Below are 19,587 nucleotides of genomic sequence, written 5' to 3'. Positions count from 1 at the left end.
TTAGCTTAGTCATACAGCTATCTCATTGCCCTCTTTTACTTCTTGGCATGATGTGCTGTTTGGGTACCAGTGCCGTAACTAGGCATTTTAGCGCTGTGTGCAAGAAACTACAGTGGCGCCCCCCCCCCCCCCCCCCATGTAAGATAGGGGCAGTGCGCACCACAGGCGTGCGAAAAATTTATAGGGGCGTGGCTTCACGGGGAAGGGGCGTGGCCACAAAATAATAGCAATTCATACTACGGTGCACAGTAGTCTACATTATTCAAATTACGCTGCACAGTAGCGCCACTACACCAGGTAGAGCCCCTTTTATACATTACAGCAGACAGCGTCCCCCTTTTTACACATTACGGCAGCCAGTCCCCCTTTTTACACATTGCGGCAGCCAGGCCCCCTCTTTACACATTGCGGCAGCCAGGCCCCCTTTTTACACATTGCGGCAGCCAGGACCCCTTTTTACACATTGCGGCAGCCAGGACCCCTTTTTACACATTGCGGCAGCCAGACCCCCTTTTTATACATTGTGGCAGCCAGGACCCCTTTTTACACATTACGGCAGCCAGTCCCCCTTTTTACACATTGCGGCAGCCAGGACCCCTTTTACACATTGCGGCAGCCAGGACCCCATTTTACACATTGCGGCAGCCAGGACCCCCCCTTTTTACACATTGCGGCAGACGGTGTCCCCCTGAGAGAGAGAGAGAGAGAGAGAGAAAGAAAGAGAGAAAGAAAGAAAGAGAGAGAGGGATATACTTACCTTCTCCCCGCTGACAGGCTCCTCGTGCTGGCATCTCCCTCTCGGTGCAGGCAGTGAGATGAGAAGGAGGAGGAGGGAGGGGGAGCAGGGAGCCGCAGCAGCGCTATTTGATTGGTAGTAAGCGCCGCTGCAGCATCCTCCTCTCCTTCTGTATTGGCTGCCCGGCGCTGCTATGTATGCTGGGATGAAGGAACCGCATCCCAGCATCCATAGCAGCGCCGGGCAGCCAATACAGAAGGAGAGGGGGATGCTGCAGCGGCGCTTACTACCAATCAAATAGTGCTGCTGCGGCTCCCTGCTCCCCCTCCCTCCTCCTCCTTGAACCCGGCGCTGGTCTCTTCTCCCTCCAGCCGCGCACGGCGCACACAGAGGCGGCATGTAATGAGTCAATTTGACTCATTACATGCCGCTGGCCGTTGCGCCCTCAGGGCAACTGCGCTGTGTGCCAAGCCCACTTGGCACACACGTAGTTACGGCCCTGTTGGGTACTATTTTTTTTTAAGTGCCATCCTATCTGACACTGCAACGCCACTCCTAGATGGGCCAATTGTTTGTGTCGCTTAGCTTAGTCATACAGCTATCTCATTGCCCTCTTTTACATCTTTGCATGATGTGCTGTTTGGGGTCTTATTTTTATAGATGCCCTCCTGTCTGACACTGCAGTGCCACTCCTAGATGGGCCAGGTGTTTGTGCCACACACTTGTGTCGCTTAGCTTAGTCATACAGCAAACTTGGTGCACCTCTTTTTCATCTTTGCATCATGTGCTGTTTGGGGCATGGTTTTTTAAAGTGCCATCCTGTCTGACACTGCCGTATAAGTCCAGGGGTACTACTATATTAATCCAGGGGTACTGCCGTATGAGTCCACCAATTGCAGAATTTTTGAAAAATGACAGGGGCATGCAGGAGATGCTGTCAGTGGACTGAAAAATTGTGGGCCACTTTCGACATTCAGCCACTGCATGCCACTACTAGATGGGCCAGGTGGCTGTGTCACTTAGCTTAGTCATACAGCAACCTTGGTGCACTTCTTTTTCTTCTTTGCATCATGTGCTGTTTGGGGCCTAGTTTTTAAAAGTGCCATCCTGTCTGACACTGCCTAGATGGGCCAGGTGTTTGTGCCGCACACTTGTGTCGCTTAGCTTAGTCATACAGCCTCCTCGGTGCAACCTTTTGGACTAAAAACAAAATTGTGAGGTGTTCAGAATAGACTGGAAATGAGTGGAAATTAATGGTATTGAGGTTAAATAATACCGTAGGATCAAAATTACCCCCAAATTCTGTGATTTTAGCCATTTTTATGGTTTTTTTTTTCCAAAAATCATACAGATCCAAAACCAAAACACGAAAGTGTGGTTTAGGCAAAACTAATCCAAAACCAAAACACGAGCGGGGAATTAGAACCAAAACCAAAACATGAAAATTGCCCGCCGCACATCTCTAATTATTATATATGGATTATGTTCATTTTTGTAACAGGGATCAAAGCATGGCCAGATTAAACCTTCATGGGGCCCAGGGCACTTAAGACAAGGAGGCCCCCCCCTCCTGTCAGCAACTACTCCATAGCTGCTGCCGCTGTGCGTCTTCCGCATCCCCCTTCCCCCTCTCCTCATTCTACACAAGGAGAACGATTGCTGAATGATGCATGCACCATCAGACTTCAAGCTGTTTTGGAGGGAGAAGATATCAGGCAATCATGGAGGGAAATCTTTCCTCCCTGACTGTCTGAAATCTGTGACTATACAGGCCGTACCTCACTGTGTTCTTATAATATAAGCACTGTCAGTCTGTAGTGAGCTGTAATAAAAAAAAAAAAGAATATATAAATACTTTAAATAGCTGAGGTTTTTTTTATATATAACTTGTGTGTGGTGTAGGTTCTGTTACCCACTGCGTTCACAAAATAAAAGCACTGTGACTCCGCAGGTCATACCCCACCATATCCACATAATATATTAGTACTGTGACTCAGTGAGTGGTGATTTTTGCTCCACTCACTGGGGGAACAGTACAAATAAAGATGATGATGAGGACATAATAAAATTGGGGCTGCTTGTGTGGAAGTGGAACAGAATGAGGAGGATAATTGTGTACTACTACTATCTGATGGGGATGTTTATGATGTTATTAGTGTAAGTCAGCCACCAGTGACTGCATTTCTTGCCTGTAATAAAAAGAAAGGGATTGTGATGACTGGACATAAGACAAAAAAAAGCCACCTCTTGGGTGTAGGATTATTTTTTCCCAAATCCTGACAATGTTTTTGAAGGCATCTGCTTCATTTGTGAGGCCAAAGTTAGCAGAGGTAGAGATGTTAACCATCTAGGGTACATCATTTGTAGTAAGTTCATGTAATTTATTTTACTAAATTATAATGTACTTAACACCACCACCATCAACCTCCTCATAAGTGATCAAAGGTTGTCCTTCCAAAAAGTTGGTTCTTGAGGGCCCAAAGAAATCAAACACTTCAGCCATGAAAAGTGTCAGTTCCTGTTGCTGAAGTGCTTGGTTAGTTAAATTGTGCATGTCCTTTTTAATATGCAACATAAAAGTGGGTGGTAGGGCACAGGGACAATTACATTGTCACTACTTTTTTTTCTTAATGGGCTGTATTTTTGGTGGGCATTGGGGACGGTCTTTGCTTTACTAATTTGCAACAAATTTTTCAATAGATTTATATTCCGTGTGTTTGTGCCACTACTTTGCTGCTAAGTTTAACCAGCCAGCCTAAGGCCAATATTGGTGAACAACATTGTGAGCTGTGAGGTGGTCAAATTTGAGTGAGACTAACTGGAAAATAGTGTTATCAGGTTAATTCTACTGTAGGAACAAAATAAGACCCAAATTGTGTAATTTTAGCTGTTTTTATAAGGGTAAGGGTGGTTTTAGCAACAACAAAATTAAAATACAAAGTTAAAACAGATCCAAAACCAAAGCACGAGAGTCAACACACATCTCTAGCATGTACACATCCTGACTTTTCATGGTTACTTTGTTATAATCAGCTACATTTTTATATATCCTCTTGGCCTACGCATAGACATGTTTTTTATCATTGTATTGTATCACACATTTATACCTTTCTCGTCTAGATCTGTTTCTAGCAACTGCTTTGTATAGCCAAATGATCTTAAATGCCTCAATAGGTTTTTTTTTTTATTATTTTGTTTGTTTTTTTGGTCCTGATATTAAACTCTTTACAATAGCTGTCCTGATATCTTTCCAAGCCTTCCTATCTGTAGAGGTCACAGTTCCCATTTTATGGTACTTACTGTAGCTAAGGGATGGAAGACTCAAGCAGCAGACCATATAACAGTGAAATCATTCCCATTTGGGTGAAGGATTGCCGACAGACCTTTATGAATGGGGTGAGTTTGTGCAGTACCTGATGGGGATAAAGCCAACAAGAAATGCCTAATTTGGATGAACCCAAATGGTTTCAGTGTTTATGATGGGTATTTTAATTTGATCTCTATAAGAGATACATTTTGTTTGTCTAATTATCTCGTCAGGGTATTAGAAGTCCACTTGAATCTAACTGTAGATTTCTGCTAGAGGGAATTCCAGGAGGAAAGTCTCAAATGGGAGTACTAGGGGATTTAAAATGAAAAGGTTACATTTAAAAGAATATTAATTCCCAGATGGTTGTATAGATTTTTTAGAGAGAATTTCACCATTGGAGTAAACTTGAATCACCAACTTTTACGATGTAGCACTTAGAAGATACAACTAACAATGTCTGATTTAGTAGTATCTATAAGTAGCAGTAACACAACTTAACTAAATTATGAGATGGCACAAATGTTGGAAAGAAAGTGATCTTGCCACCTTCTGAAATTAATACTGGGTTATGTAGCAATTAGCCTCCTTTTTAGTGAATCTTTGAAGGTGTAGCCACAATGCCGCAATCTTTTTACTCTGCTTAGATGTGTAAACGGATGAATCTCTCAGAATAATTCCAACCAGGTATATTGTAGATACACCATGTACTGAAAAAAAGAAGAAACGCAATAGTGCAGACACCCAAAATTAGGTAATACATTTAATAGATAAAATAAACTCACAAACGTTCACATAAACAGGCATGTAACACATCACATATGTGTAGATGCAGGTTTATACTCATCGGACAGCAAATCTCCAAAGGTCCCACAGTCTTCCAGATAGAGTTCCTTCAGGAAAGTCCAAGCACAGTCCTCTATTTCCAGTGGATATGCACATGCAAAAACAGCCACACCGCTTAATGCATTTCGAACCCGGCTGGGTTCTTCCTCAGAAGTGTTTGTGGCCTATCACCTGATTGGTGTATTTATACCTCCCCTCACTTGCTTTAATTGTACCAATTAATGATTTCAGTTTTCAAATACCACTTCCTATTTCCGCTGTCTGCGTTCCAAATCCAGAAGTTTTGGTATGCATTTAATTAGCGCTCCATATTGCGCATGACCGGATATCCTTTTGTGCATTCCAAATCACGCTATGCATTCCACCGCTTTCTTGCGCATACCCGGAAGTCTCAACACGAAGCGCTGTTCTTACTGTGATTATACACATACCAGGAACCCGTTACGTTCCATTCCCCTGGTATTATATAGTTTCCTGCATTTCACAATCATTATCTCTTTTGCAAATCTCCATGTGCATAAAAAACAAAGAAAGGGTATATTACAATAAAACAACATGATTATAAAAGCAGCAAAAACAATAGCAGGAATAAATATTTTCCCTAGCAGCAAAAAAAAAAGACAACAGTAAAAAATTTCCATAATAACATTATTTTAAAAAGCATTTAATTTCAAAATCAGTATTTAAACCTTACATAGAAATATAGAATTTGACAGCAGATAAGAACCACTTGGCCCATCTAGTTTGCCCCTTTAGGTATAAGAGACCCCAACTTAAAAATCCACCTCATTTCTGTTTTCGAAAGTCTACTCTCCAAATCCCTGGTCTTCCATGTAGGAATCTTTTTATAAAACACTCTTTTTTCTCATGTTTTATTTTGAAGTGAGCTGATAAGGAGTGTGTATCTAATCCTTTGCGGACATTATAAATGTGTTTGGCAAGGCGAGTTTTAAGGTTCCTACTCGTCTTGCCGACATATACAAGTCCGCATACATACTCTATTGCATATACCACATTTTTGGACTAGCAGGTTAGAAAATCTTTGATCTTATACAGTAGGTCTCTCCATTTACCAGAAAACTGGTGATTTTACTGGTGGGACTCAACAGTTCTACACATTAAATATTGGGCACACTAATGGAACCCTTGGGTTCTATTACTTGTTCTTGTTCCATCATCCAGTGCACTGCTCACCAGTTTATTTTTTAATGATGGAGCCTTCTGATATATACATTGTGGTTCAACAGGGATTTCTTTCCCTAATACAGGATCTTTCTTTAAAAGGTACCAATTTTTCCTAAAAACATTTTCAGTTTCCTTATGTACGGAGTTAAACTAACTCACGAAGGCTCACTTAAGTTTGTTAACATCATTTGATGCAATTTTTGTTTTTTCTACTAGAAGGTCTTCCCTATTTATTTGGTTTGGGTATATGTGACTGCCAGTCACAATACCGACGGCGGGATCCCGGCTGTTGGATGGCTGGGGGGGGGGGGGTGAGCGCAACGAAGCCCCTTGCGGGCTCGCTGCGATCACCACGCAGCAGGCTTGGTGGCTCACTGCGCTCGCCACAGGTTCTATTCCCACTCTTTGGGTGTCGTGGACACCGACAAGTGGGAATAGTCGCTGTTGGTCGGCATGGCGGGATTTTCAGATGCCGGGATCCCATAAATCCCGAAGTCACATAAACACATCCCATTTATTTTATCTATTTTAACTCTGGCTCTATTTAGAGTAACCAATACTCAGAAATCTATTGGTCGTTTGTATCATTTGCTCGTCACAGATGGCTTGGTCACTGCAATCTCTTTTAATTCTTGTATACAGGTTGAGTATCCCTTATCCAAAATGCTTGGGACCAAAGGTATTTTGGATATCGGATTTTTCCGTATTTTGGAATAATTGCATCCCATAATGAGATATCATGGCGATGGGACCCAAGTCTAAGTACAGAATGCATTTATGATTCATTTACACTTTATACACACAGCAGGAAGGTAATTTTAGCTAATATTTTTAATAAATTTGTGCATTAAACAAAGTGCGTGTACATTCACACAATTCATTTATGTTTCATATACACCTTATACACACAGCCTGAAGGTACTTTAATACAATACTTTTAATAACTTTGTGTATTAAACAAAGTTTGTGTACATTGAGCCATCAGAAAACAAAGGTTTCACTATCTCAGTCTCACTCAAAAAATTCCGCATTTCGGAATATTCCGTATTTCGGAATATTTGGATATGGGATACTCAACCTGTACCAGATAAAGGGAATTCCATCCAGCCAGTTATGGTGGTGTAGACTCGCTCTCTATACAGTATATATCCATTTGAGTCCGTAGCCTTTATAAACGTCTTAGTTTTAAAACATGCATCTTCTAATCTATATAGTTACATAAATCTAAAAAATAAATATCTTCTTTACTTATATTAAAAGCAAAATGGATGTTAGCACGATTAGGAACGCACAAAAGGATTTCTGGTCATGTGCAATACAGAGCGCTAATGAAACGCATGACATCACTTCTGGTCTGCGATTTGGAACGCAGCCAGTGAAAGTAGAAAGCGGTATTTGAAAATGTAAATCATTAATTGGTGCAATTAAAGCAAGTGATGGGGGGTATATATAGATATACCAAACAGGAGAAGGCCACAAACACTTCTGAGGAAAAACCCAGCAGGGTTCAAAATGCATTAAGCAGTGTGGCTGTTTTTGCATGTGCATATCCACCGGAAATAGAGGACTGTACGTGGACTTCCTTGAAGAATCTAGGAGCATCCGGAACTCTACTGTATGTGGGACCTTTGGAGATTTGCTGTCCGATGAGTATAAGCCTGCCGCCCTCTACACATATGTGATGTGTTACATGCCTGTTTATATGAACGTTTGTGCATTTTTTAAATTAAATTTATTACCCAATTTTGAGTGTCTGCACTCTTGCGTTATTTCTTTTTCTCAGTACATGGTAGAGGCGTAACAAGGGTAGGGTGAGTGGGGCACGTGCCCTGGGCGCCTTGGCAGGCCCAGCAGAGGGGGGCACCGCAGGCGGCCAGGGCATCATGCCCCACTCGCCGCCGTCATGCTGCAATGTGAGGGGAGGAGAGCGCAGCGTCTCTCCCTCCTCTCACCGCCGCTGCCAGCACCAGCAGTGCTGCCAGCAGCGCTGCGTGTGTCTGGTCTCGAGCGGCGTTAGCCAATCATAGCTTGCGGACCGGCTCCTGATTGGCTGCCGGTCCGCGAGCTCTGATTGGCTAGCGAACCGGCGCCACATAGCCGCCACCGGAGACCTGGAGCGGTGAGGGGCTGGAGAGGCGCTGCGCTCTCCTCCCCTCACATAGCACAGTCACGGGAACGGGAAGAAGCGGTGAGTGAGCGGGGGGGGGGGGGTCGGGGTGCATTGTGGGGCATGTATCTGGCACTGTGGGGCATGTAACTGGCACTGTGGGGCAATGTAACTGGCACTGTGGGGCAATGTAACTGGCACTGTGGAGCATGTATCTGGCACTGTGGGGCATGTATCTGGCACTGTGGGGCATGTAACTGGCACAGTGTGGCATGTAACTGGCACTGTGGGGCTTGTATCTGGCACTGTGGGGCAATGTAACTGGCACTGTGGGGCAATGTAACTGGCACTGTGGGTCAATGTATCTGACACTGTGGGGCAACTGGCACTGTGGGGCAATGTAACTGGCACTGTGGGGAAATGTATCTGGCACTGTGGGTCATGTATCTGGCACTGTGGGGCATGTATCTGGCCCTGTGGGGCATTGTAACTGGCACTGTGGGGCATGTAACTGGCACTGTGGGGCATTTTCAGTGGCCACATCCCTTCTGGCGCCACTCTTCATCTTGCCCTGGGCTCCGAAAACCCTAGTTATGCCTCTGGTACATGGTATATCTACAATATACCTGGTTGGAATCATTCTGAGAGATTCACCCTTTTACACATCTAAGCAGAGTAAAGGGATTGCACCACTGTGGCTACACCTCCAAAGATTCGCCAAAAAGGAGGCTATAATTGCTACATACAGTAACCCAAGACTTTTTACTAAGGGTGTATACGCAATTACACATTTATTCTATTTTTGTATATTTGTCTTGTGGGGAATTATCAGTGAACTTTCCCTTTAAATGTGTACAATGCATCCGTAAAGTTTTAACAGTGCTTCACTTTTCCCACATTTTGTTATGTTACAGCCTTATTCCAAAATGGAATAAATTCATTTTACTCCTCAAAATTCTACACACAATACCCCATAATGACAATTTGAAAAAAGTGTTTTTGAGAGTTATGCAAAAAATTTTAAAAATAAAAAACTAAGAAATCTAGAGAAGTGCAGTGGGCACTTTTCGTGTTTTTGTGTTTTGGTTTTGGTTTTAAAATCCCGCTCGTGTTGTGGTTTTGGGTTTTGTTTTGCCAAAACAACCCTTTTGTGTTTTGGTTTTGGATCTGGATGATTTTTTAAAAAAAATATAAAAACAGCTAAAATCAAAGAATTTGGGGGTAATTTTGATCCTAAGGTATTATTAACCCCAATAACATTCATTTCCACTCATTTCCAGGTCTATTCTGAACACCTCACAATATTGTTTTTAGGCCAAAAGGTTGCACCGAGGTGGCTGTATGACTTAGCTAAGCGGCACAAGTGTGCGGCACAAACACCTGGCCCATCTAGGCAGTGTCAGACAGGATGGCACTTTTAAAAACTAGGCCCCAAACAGCACATCATGCAAAGAAGAAAAAGAGGTGCAATGAGGTGGCTGGATGACTAAGCTAAGTGACACAAGTGTGCGGCACAAACACCTGGCCCATCTAGGAGTGGCACTGCAATTGCAGACAGGATGGCACTTAAAAAAACTAGCCCCCAAACAGCACATGATGCAAAGAAAAAAAGAAATTCAAGATGGAATTGTCCTTGGGCCCTCCCACCCACTGTTCTGTTGATTAAACAGGACATGCATATGTTAACAAACCAATCATTTCAGCAACAGGGTCTGCCACACGACTGTGGCTGAAATGACTGGTTTGTTTGTGCCCCCACCAAAAAAGAAGCAATCAATCTCTCCTTGCACAAACTGGCTCTACAGAGGCAAGATGTCGACCTCATCCTCCGATTCCTCACCCCTTTCACTGTGTACATCCTCCTCCTCACAGAGTATTAATTCGTCCCCACTGGAATCCACCATCACGGGTCCCTGTGTACTTTCTGGAGGCAATTCCAGGTCAAGGTCTTCCCGGAGGAATTTATAATTCATTTTGATGAACATCATCTTCTCCACATTTTGTGGAAGTAACCTCCTATGCTGATTGCTGACAAGGTTATCGGCTGCACTAAGTACTCTTTTGGAGTACACACTGGAGGGGGGGCAACTTAAATAAAATAAAGCCAGTTTGTGCAAGTGCATCCAAATTGCCTCTTTTTCCTGCCAGTATACGTATGGACTGTCTGACATGCCTACTTGGATGCTGTCACTCATATAATCCTCCCCCATTCTTTCAATGGTGACAGAATCATATGCAGTGACAGTAGACATGTCAGTAATTGTTGGCAGGTCCTTCAGTCCGGACCAGATGTCAGCACTCACTCCTGACTGCCCTGCATCACCGCTAGCGGGTGGGCTAGGAAATCTTATCCTTTTCCTCGCAGCCCCAGTTGCGGGAGAAATTGAAGGAGAAGCTGTTGACGGGTCACGTTCCGCTTGAGTTGACAATTTTCTCACCGGCAGGTCTTTGAAACTCTGCAAACTTGTGTCTGCCGAAAAGAGAGATACAACATAGACTTTAAACCTAGGATCAAGCACGGTGGCCAAAATGTAGTACTCTGATTTCAACAGATTGACCACCCTTGAATCCTGGCAAAGCGAATGAAAGGCTCCATGCACAAGTCTCACATACTTTGCGGAATTGCTCCATCTTAGCTCCTCCTTCAAGTTCTCCAGCTGCTTCTGCAAAAGTCTGATGAGGGGAATGACCTGACTCAAGCTACTAGCGTCTGAACTGACTTCACGTGTGGCAAGTTCGAAGGGTTGGAGAACCTTGCACAAGACGGAAATCATTCTCCACTGCACTTGAGTCAGGTGCATTCCCTCTCCTTTGCCTATATCGTAGGTAGATGTATAGGCTTGAATGTCCTTTTGCTGCTCCTCCATCCTCTGAAGCATATAGAGTGTTGAATTCCACCTCGGTACCACCTCTTGCTTCAGATGATGGCAGGGCAGGTTCAGTTGTGTTTGATGGCACTCCAGTCTTTGGCACGCGGTGGCTGAATGACAAAAGTGGCCCGCAATGTTTTGGGACACCGACAGCATCTCCTGCATGCCCCTGTCATTTTTCAAGATATTCTGCACCACCAAATTAATTGTCTGTGCAAAACATGGGACGTGCTGGAATTTGCCCAGATGTAATGCACGCACAATATTGGTGGCATTGTCCGATATCACAAATCCCCAGGAGAGTCTAGTTGGGGTAAGCCATTGTGCAATGATGTCCCTCAGTTTCCATAAGAGGTTGTCAGTGGTGTGCCTCTTACGGAAAGTGGTGATACATTGCGTAGCCTGCCTAAGAACGAGTTGGCGTTTGCAAGATGCTGCTACTGGTGCATCTGCTGTTGTTGCTGCGGGAGGCCATACATCTACCCAGTGGGCTGTCACAGTCATATAGTCCATAGTCTGCCCTGTTCCACTTGTCCACATGTCCGTGATTAAGTGGACAGTGGGTACAACTGCATTTTGTAGGACACTGAAGACACTTTTTCTGATGTCTCTATACATTCTCGGTATCGCCTGCCTAGTGAAGTGGAACCTATACGGGATTTGATACCGGGGACACAGTACCTCAAACTATTCTCTAAGTCCCACTGAACTAATTGCGGATACCGGACGCACGTCTAACACCAACATAGCTGTCAAGGCTTCAGTTATCCGCTTTGCAAAAGGATGACTGCTGTCAGATTTCATATTCCTCACAAAGGACTGTTGGACAGTCAATTGCTTAGTTGAAGAAGTACAAGTGGCCTTCCGACTTCCCCTCTGGGATGACGATCGACTACCAGCAGCAACAACAGCAGCAGCAACAGCAGGCGTACCACTCAAGGATCCTCCAGAGGAATCCCGATTAGGAGAGGACTCCTCAGTCTTGCCAGTGGCATGGCCTGCAGGACTACTGACGTTCCTGACTGAGGAGGAAGTAGATGTTAAAGGAGTTGGTGATGTGGCTTGCAGGAGCTTGGGTACAAGAGGAAGAAGGGATTTTGGTGTCAGTGGACTGCTTACGCTCTTACCCAAAGTTTCAAAACTTGACACTGACTTATGATGAATGCACTGCAGGTAACGTATAAGGGAGGATGTTCCTAGGTGGTTAACGTCCTTACCCCTACTTATTACAGATTGACAGAGGCAACACACTGCTTGACACCTGTTGTCCGGATTTGTGGAGATTGCATACCGAAGAGGTGATTTTTTGGTATTTTGCCCAGGCATCACAATGGGCTTCTTCATCCCATGCACAACTGGTGTCTCCCCCGGTGCCTGATTTAAACAAACCACTTCACCATCAGAATCCTCCTCAGCGCCAGCAACACCCATATCTTCATCCTGGTGTACTTCAACAGTGACATCTTCCATTTGAATATCAGAAACTGGACTGTGGGTGCTCCTTCCAGCACTTGCAGGGGACGTGCAAATGGTGGAAGGAGCCACCTCTTCCCATCCAGTGTTGGGAAGGTCAGGCATCGCAACCCCCGACACACTTGGTCTCTCCTTGGGGATTTGTGATACCATCTTAGAATGCACAGTTCTTTGCTGTGCTTTTGCCATCTTAACTCTTAGCATTTTTCTAGCAGGAGGATGAGGGTTTCCATCATTATGTGAAGCTGAACCACTAGTCATGAACATAGGCCAGGGCTTTAGCCGTTCCTTGCATCTCCGTGTCGTAAATGGCATATTGGCAAGTTTACGTTTCTCCTCAGACCATTTAAATTTATTTTTTTGTGTCTTTTTACTGAACTTTGGCTTTTTGGATTTTACATGACCTCTACTATCACATTGGGCATCGGCTTTGGCAGACGACGTTGATGGCATTTCATAGTCTATGTCATAACTAGTGGCAGCAGCTTCAGCACTAGGAGGAATTGGTTCTAGATCTTTCCATATTTTATTCTCCAAATGTTAGTTCTCCATTATTTTTCTGGAGTTATATAACAATATGCAGTACAGGAGAGCGTACCTCTACATCTCACAGGGCAAACCCTGTGAAAATTATTTGGATTAAATATTAATAACCCCTTTATTTGGAGTAAATAATATACAGCACAGGACAGCACCACTGTCCTTATATGGCAGCTCCACTGTACTGGATTTATACGGAATTATATGGATTTATATGGAATTATACGGCAGGATCACTGGACTTATACAGCAGGATCACTGGAATTATACTGCAGGATCACTGGATTTATACGGCAAGATCACTGGAACTATACGGCAGGATCACTGGATTTATACGGCAGTACCGCTGGACATATACGCCAGTATCAATGGACATATATACGACAGTATCAATGGACATATACGGCAGTATCAATGGACATAAACGGCAGTATCACTGGAATTATACGGCAGTATCACTGGAATTATACGGCAGTATCACTGGACTGGACCTATACGCCAGTACCACTGTAATTATACAGCAGGATCACTGGATTTATACGCCAGTACCACTGTAATTGCATGGCAGGATCACTGGACTTATACACCAGTACCACTGTAATTATACAGCAGGATTACTGGATTTATATGGCAGGATCACTGGAATTATACGGCAGTACCGCTGGACATATACGGCAGTATCAATGGACATATACGGCAGGATCACTGGATTTATACAGCTGGATCACTGGAATTATATGGCAGGATCACTGGAATTACACGGCAGGATCACTGGAATTATACGGCAGGATCACTGGAATTATACGGCAGGATCACTGGATTTATACGGTGGGATCACTGGAATTATACGGCGGGATCACTGGATTTATACGGCAGTACCGCTGGACATATACGACAGTACCGCTGGACATATACGGCAGTATCACTGGACTGGATTTATACCACTGTAATTATACGGCAAGTTCACTGGAATTATACGGCAGGATCACTGGATTTATACGGCAGTACCGCTGGATATATACGGCAGTATCAATGGACATATACGGCAGGATCACTGTATTTATACAGCTGGATCACTGGAATTATATGGCAGGATCACTGGAATTATACGGTAGGATCACTGGAATTTTATGGCAAGATCACTGGAAATATAAAGCAGTACCGCTGGACATATACGGCAGTATCACTGGACTGGATTTATACGCCAGTACCACTGTAATTATACGGCAGTTTTACTGGATTTATACGGCAGGATCACTGTAATTATACGGCAGGATCACTGGAAATATACGGCAGGATCACTTTATTTATACGGCAGTACCGCTGGACATATACGCCAGTATCAATGGACATATACGGCAGTATCACTGGACTGGATTTATACACCAGTACCACTGTAAATATACGGCAACTTCACTGGAATTATACGGCAGGATCACTGGATTTATACGGCAGTACTGCTGGACATATATGGCAGTATCAATGGACATATACGGCAGGATCACTGTATTTATACAGCTGGATCACTGGAATTATATGGCAGGATCACTGGAATTATACGGTAGGATCACTGGAATTATACGGCAGGATCACTGGACATATACAGCAGTACCGCTGGACATATATATACGGCAGTATCACTGGACTGGATTTATACGCCAGTACCACTGTAATTATACGGCAGGATAACTGGATTTATACGGCAGGATCACTGTAATTATACGGCAGTATCAATGGACATAAACGGCAGGATCACTGGACATATACGGCAGTACCACTGGACATATATGGCAGCACAGGGACACCACCACTGGACTGATGCAGGACAACACAGCACCACTGCAATGGACTGGACTTATACAGCAGCACTGGATATATGGCAGCAGAAGACACCACCACTGTGACTGGACTGATGCAGCACAATACACCACCACTGAACTGATGCAGCACAACACAGCACCACTGGACTGGACTTATACAGCAGCACTGGACATATGGCAGCAGAGGACACCACTACTGTGACTGGACTGATGCAGCACAACACACCACCACTGGACTGATGCAGCACAACACAGCACCACTGGACTGGACTTCTACAGCAGCACTGGACATATGGCAGCAGAGGACACAACCACTGTAACTGGACAGATGCAGGAGAAGACACGGACACTGAGGACACTGAGGACGGAGACACGTCCTCTCTCTACACTCTCCAATGCCGGAGTGAAAATGGCAGGGACGCTCCTTATATGAAATCCAAACCCGCGAGAATCTGACAGCGGGATGATGACGTTTTGCCTCGTTCTGGTTTCCGAGTCAGGCGGGAAAACCCGAACGAGGCAAAACGTCATCCGGACTCGGGTGGTGAAGTCCGGTAGGGTTCGGTTCTCTGAGAGCTTAACCCACTCATCTATAGAAATCACATAAGTATTTACAGTCTTTGCTCAATACTTTGTTGATGCACCTTTGGCAGCTATTACAGCCTCAAGTCTTTTTGAGTATGATGCCACAAGCTTGGCACACCTATCTTTGGGCAGTTTCGCACATTCCTCTTTGCAGCACCTGTCAAGCTCCATCAGGTTGGATGGGAAGCGTCGGTCCACAGTTATTTTCAGATCTCTCCAGAGATGTTCAGTCGGATTCAAGTCTGGGCACTGGCTGGGCCACTCAAGGACATTCACAGAGTTGTCCTGAAGCCACTCCTTTGATATCTTGGCTGTGTGCTTAGGGTTGTTGTTCTGCTGAAAGATAAACCGTCGCTGCAGTCTGAGGTCAAGAGCGCTGATTGACAGGCAGAGGTTGTCATGGGACAGGAGAGAGTGTTGCGGTGACATTGCGGCGGCACTACTATGGCGTTGGAGGGGGAGCGGTCCGGACAATGCAGACATGTCTGGACAGTTTGTTGGGGGGCCGTGGCGGAAGCATGTTACATGCGAACCGAAACTTGGTTGGTAGCCATTTTCCCTCACAGAGGGCTACATTAAACATGCAACAGCTTCGCCCCCATGCGATGCTCTTGCATGTCTGGGGGGGGGCTGAATCCGGCAGGCGGGGTATACTTGCCCTTTGATGAGCATCCCCCCACATGTCAGAGTAATTGATCATAGCTTTTTTTAAAACATCTATGATCACCTCTGTATTGGCCCCTGTATTTGGACACCTTGCACTGAATGGAAACCCGAACGCGGCAAAACGTCACCATCCCGCTGTCGGAATCTCGCAGGATTTGGATTCCATATAAGGAGCCGCGCGTCGCAGCCATTTTCACTCCAGTCTCGGAGAGTGTATAGAGAGGACGTGTCCTCAGTGTTCAGTGTCTGTGTGTTGGGGCAGGAAAGTGGGGTGGCAAGTGCTCAGTCCAGTCCAGTCACTCAGTGTATTGTGCTGCATCAGTCCAGGCAGTCACAGTGTTGGTGTTCTCTGCTGTCATATATCCAGTGTAGCTGTATAAGTGGTGCTGTGTTGTGCAGACCAGTCCAGTGTAGTCAGTGTATTGTGCTGAATCAGTCCAGCCAGTCACAGTGTTGGTGTTCTCTGCTGCCATATATCCAGTGTAGCTGTATAAGTGGTGCTGTGTTGCATCAGACTAGTGGTAGTGTCCTGTGTCATCAGTAATTCCAGTGACGAATCAGATATACGCTGCTGCTATATGTCCACTGCTGCAGTATAATAATTATAACAACAACCTGTTGTGCTGCATCAGACCAGTGGTAATGTCCTGTCCATCAGTCATTCCAGTCATTCCTGTGCCGCATATTGTCTCATATAACTCCAAAAAAATAATGGAGAACAAAAATTTTGATGATAAAAAAGGGAAAAATCAAGAAGAACCACTTCCTCCTAGTGCTGAAGCTGCTGCCACTAGCCATGACATAGACAATGAAATGCCATCAATGTCGTCTGCCAAGGCCAATGCCCAATGTAATAGTAGAGGGCATGTAAAATCCAAAAAGCCAATGTTCAGTAAAAAGACCCAAAAAAAGAAATTGAAATGGTCTGAGGAGAAACGTAAACTTGTCAATATGCTATTTACGACACGGAGTGGCAAGGAACGGCTGAGGCCCTGGCCTATGTTCATGACTAGTGGTTCAGCTTCACATGATGATGGAAGCCCTCATAACTGAGGCCTTGACACTTATGTTGGTGTTAGATGGGCGCCCGGTATCCGCCATTAGTGCAGTGGTATTTAGACAATTGATGGAGGTATTGTGTCCCCGGTACCAAATCCCATCTAGATTCCACTTCACTAGGCAGGCGATAGCGAGATTTTGCCATTTAATTCCAGTGATTTGGACGTATAACTACAGTGATTTTGCCAATTAATGTCAATGATTTATAATTATTAATTACAGTAATCTTGCCAATTAATTCCAGTGATTTGGGCGTGTAATTACAGTGATTTTGCCAATTAATGTCAGTGATTTATAATTATTAATTACAGTGATCTTGCCATTTAATTCCAGTGATTTGGACATATAATTACAGTGATTTTGCCAATTAATGTCAGTAATTTACAATTATTAATTACAGTAATCTTGCCAATTAATTCCAGTCATTTGGGCGTATAATTACAGTGATTTTGCCAATTAATGTCAGTGATTTATAATTATTAATTACAGTGATCTTGCCATTTAATTCCAGTGATTTGGACATATAATTACAGTGATTTTGCCAATTAATGTCAGTAATTTACAATTATTAATTACAGTAATCTTGCCAATTAATTCCCGTGATTTGGACGTATAATTCCAGTTGGAATTGTTTGTGTCGCTTGGCTTAGTCATACAGTTACCTCATTGCACCTCTTCGACATCTTTGCATGGGGTGCTATTTGGGGCCTAGTTTTTGAAAAGTGCCATCCTGTGTGACACTGCCGTATGAGTCCAGGGGTACTGCTGTATTAGTCCTAGGGCACTGCGGTATAAGTCCACCAATTGCAGATTTTTTTAAAAGTGACTGGAACATGCTGGAGATGCTGTCGGTGGACCGAACAATTGCGTCCCACTCTCGACATTCAGCCACTGCGTGACACTACTAGATGGGCCAGGTGGTTGTGTCGCTTAGCTTAGTCATACAGTAACCTCGGTGCACCTTTTTTTCTTCTTTGCATCATGTGCTGTTACTGTTAGGGGCCTTGTTTCGATATCTGCCCTCCTGTCTGCCACTTCAGTGCCACGCCTAGATGGGCCAATTGTGTGTGTCGCTTGGCTTAGTCATACAATTACCTCATTGCAAATCTTTTTCTTCTTTGCATGATGTGCTGTTTGGGGCCTTTTTTTTTTTATATCTGCCCTCCTGTCTGCCACTGCAGTGCCACACCTAGATGGGCCAATTGTTTGTGTCGCTTAGCTTAGTCATACAACTACCTTATTGCAAATCTTTTTCTTCTATATATATAATTGTAGGAAAAGGGCACTCAAGTAATATAAAAAAATATTTCATTTTATTAATTTCCAAAAGACACTTTAAGAATCCAATGAGAAAAAAAAATGAGAAAAATTCAAAAGCCAAAACTTATACTGATAAGTTTTGGCTTTTGAAATTTTCTCAGTGTTGCATTGATGTTGAAACTATGAATTGAAGTGGCATTTATTGTGCTTGGATTACTATGGATATTAGTACTTTATTCTCCACCATTGCCATCAGTATGGATTTTTAAAGTGTCTTTTGGAAATTAATAAAATGAAATAATTTTTTATATTACTTGAGTGACCTTTTCCTACAATAATATTTTTTCTGGACCTGGGAAGGAACAGTTTGAAGGGAGCACCGTCTGTTTACATTTAAGGAGTGTGCATTTGTTCATTGTTTTTATATATATATATATATATATATAAATAAGAAAAAGAATAATTGCGCTATATTCACAGCAGTCCAGTAACTTTTTCAATCTCTTTATAAATCCTCCGCAGCTTCCTCTCCCCCTGACGAAGTCTCTAAGACGAAACATGTTGGAGTGGTAATCGGATGCTGGAATAATCCTTTGTCTGCTGTCCTGATCTGGTGGAGTCCCGAGCAAGGGATCGGTGAATCAGCTGTGGTCAACGGCCGCTCCCCTGGTGCTGTCCGGATGTGTGTGAAACATTGTGCCGCTTGTCCGATACTAAGATGTATGTATGCAGATGCTGCTGTTAATTAAATACTTTTAACTGCTTACTTATACTCCGCGCTCCTCATTTGTTCTTTTACATATATATATATATATATATATATATATATATATAGTACCTACAGCGAGGTAATTTATGGTGTACAGTATCAGTATTTGCATTCTCATTTAGGGTATAGTCGCCTACAACAGGTTTCATTATCTTTGTGATTGTTGCTTGAAGCCACTGGTTGTAGGCATATTTTCAGCCTGACTTTCTCAGGCCTGCAAACACTAAAAGAGTTCAGTGATTGCATGGGAGTTGCCTAAACCATTTACATAAATTACGTCTCCACCCTCGCCCCTGGCATTGAAGTATGAAGTGATAAGTAATATATGCGCCAAGAAATGGACAACAGCCTAAATGAAACATCT

The 19,587-nt window shown here is 43.8% G+C and overlaps 1 long non-coding RNA gene across 1 annotated transcript in view; it reads left to right on the top strand.

Annotated features, from left to right (window-relative positions):
• Positions 1 to 19,226, top strand: part of LOC135051348 (uncharacterized) — a 201,980-nt gene extending 182,754 nt beyond the window's left edge. Inside the window, exon 3 of the long non-coding RNA XR_010242198.1 lies at positions 18,977 to 19,226. This is a non-coding gene — a long non-coding RNA (uncharacterized LOC135051348). The remainder of the gene's footprint in view (positions 1 to 18,976) is intronic.
• Positions 19,227 to 19,587: the final 361 nt, after the last annotated feature.

Source organism: Pseudophryne corroboree, chromosome 2, assembly GCF_028390025.1.
Source record: "Pseudophryne corroboree isolate aPseCor3 chromosome 2, aPseCor3.hap2, whole genome shotgun sequence".
Classification (NCBI taxonomy): domain Eukaryota; kingdom Metazoa; phylum Chordata; class Amphibia; order Anura; family Myobatrachidae; genus Pseudophryne; species Pseudophryne corroboree.
This window is presented reverse-complemented; position numbering and strand designations above follow the sequence as displayed.